Raw genomic sequence first — 2,639 nt, 5'->3', positions numbered from 1 at the left:
TTTGTGCCTGAATAGACACTAAATATTTAATGTTAATAAGCTCCAACTTCTTCCTGTTTTTGAAGTTGGTAACATAAATTTATTTCTAGCTAACCACCAATTCTATGTGATGGCAGATATTGGAACAAATATTTGTTTTTAAAATTCAGTGGGTTTTGCCCTATTATCAATCGTCAATATTTGTTTGTTTGAACAGCCTACAGCTAGACTAGAAATGGTCTTATAAACACGGAAAGATTTTGCAATAGCAACAAGCAGTTTATTTCCTTTAGATAAAGGAGAGAGGCAAGTATAGTTTCTGCTTATTTCCTTTCCTTTGCAAATAAGGACAGAGCTGTGTTTGAAAATGGCTGTTTAAGAACAGTTTGTGTAAAGAAAGTCTAAAAGCTACATGATGACAATTATCAGCTTATGAATATTTTGTGTACTTTTCCTTTAGTATTACTTGAAAAACAGCCTTCTGTGCTCCTGAAGAGTGTAAATTTGGACATAGTCATCTCATAGTATAACTTGTTTTCATTTGCAATGAGACTCAAGTCAGAGGGGTTGAAGACTGGATTTGGTGGATTCCAGGAGTCCAAAGAGAAAAACAGAATAAAACTTTTTAGTTCAGGCAGTCGGTTGTCTGTCCAGTGCTAACTGATAAATGCAAGGTGCTGTTTGTTTACATCCAATGGCCATGGCCATCATTGCCATGAACTTGGTTATAACTCCTCAATTGTTTTACTTTCTTAACTAATCAAGACCTTTTTTTTTCAAGACTCTACCATTTGTAGAGACTTGTCCCTGATCTTTAGGATTGGATGAGCTCTTCTCCCCCTCTTTATACTGGCTCTCTGGGAGGGGGAGAAGTTTACTCTGAAAATAAAAGAATAAAAACTTGGAAAATCCAGATCAAGGAGTGGCAGAGAAACTAATTGAATAGTGTTGCTATTGGAAATGATGTTAATGATTCAGTCTTGAAGATTCAGGCCAAGACAAACCAAAGGATCCTGTCTCATAGAAGGAGAACTGAGGAAGTTAAGGGAGTTTCTTCATCACAGTTTCAGGGGCATTGTCTTAAGAGTTAGGAGTCCATTGAGAAAGACTTAAATGCAGCTGGTAACTAATGTTAGCCTTCTCTTTGGTTCACTACATAGAGCGATTATTATTGATTCTGTTGTAGATGTTGGAGCTGGAAGTAAACCAGCATTTTTCCCTCATGCTTAAGTGCAGTGAAAAAAGCCTTCAAGACTTCTTGCTCAGTTGTGTAAAACCACCGCATACAGATGAAGATGGACAGTAGCTCCATCACATCCTGGTTCAAGAGGCAGAAAGGTATGATCCCTTTTTACAGGGGGGAGAAAGCTGGTTGATGTAATTAAATATGAGTACTCATTAACAAAGCTACTTTCTTTGGCCACAGCTCAGAATGTGCAAGCAAGGTAAGCTGGGCTGTTTGAAACCACTATGTCATGTTTCAGATTTGAGGAACAGAATCTTGAAATCTGTCCATGTCAACAGCAGTTATCGTGAAGTCAACCCGCTTACATGGTCTCAGACAAGAAATACTGTCCTCAGGAAAGTCTTTCATCAGGATTTTCTTGACAGAGTCTTAATTGCTTAGTCAGGGATGTCCAAAGTGGTACACAAATCACAAAGGTACACAAGTCATTTGGAAGTCAGCAACGAAGGTGTTTTGGTATTGTGACATGCATCACCACAGGGTCAACTCCTGTCCACCTGCCACTGTTATAAAGACTGTTCTTCAGCTGTTGAGGTATTTGCTGGAGGCGATGTACTTACTGCTGTTTGCTGCACCGTCAGGGTGTTTTTGTACCATCAGAACCTCTGTGTTTTCCTGTGAAAACGCACTGCTCTGACGGACAGCTATTGCAGACTGTTGAGGGTAATGTTTTTGATAGTTGTTACACAACTCAAGCAAAGAGCTCAGCAGAATATCAACGGAGAAGATCCTTCAGAGTGGTTATTTACTATTTAAAAAAAAAATCATCTGAGAAATTCTCAAACCATGATGTACATGACCCTGTAAAAGAAAGTAAAAGGTAAATCCTTTGCTACTCACACTGTATTCTGCTAGAGTTCAAGCCACCCCGGGGGCACACCTGTGACCGCTCTTATATTCACATTATACCACTTAGGACTCTTCAAATCCAATTCCCCGGAGGGGTGACTCAGCAGTTTTGATATTCATTTTTTCATTATTTAGTGACATAAGACTGCTGGACCCAGCCATCATCTGGTGATCTAGTGGGTGGCAGCCCTGCCCATGGCAGGGAGGGAGGAACTAGATGGTCTTTAAGCTCCCGTCTGACCCCAGCCATTCTGTGACTTCATGAGCACGTAGAGGGTCTTCATAAATCTTGAGATGTCTCCTTTGTGCCAACATTTCTAACATCCAGTTTCTTTGCAGTCTTTCACAGGCAGCTGTGAGACTGCTTTTTTACAGGGAGGGCAGTTATGGGACTATTCCTTTCCTCATTTCTTCCCTTATATTAGAAGCTACTGCTCCCTTATAGCTGCTGGTCTCTCCTTGGAGAGGTCCTTCACTTGCACACATTCCATTTCCTTTGTTTCCCTCCATGACATCTATATACAGAGTGACTTTTCCTGAACACTACACATTTACTGAGTAGGCT

This window comes from Cygnus olor, chromosome 2, assembly GCF_009769625.2.
Source record: "Cygnus olor isolate bCygOlo1 chromosome 2, bCygOlo1.pri.v2, whole genome shotgun sequence".
Classification (NCBI taxonomy): Eukaryota; Metazoa; Chordata; class Aves; order Anseriformes; family Anatidae; genus Cygnus; species Cygnus olor.
This window is presented reverse-complemented; position numbering follows the sequence as displayed.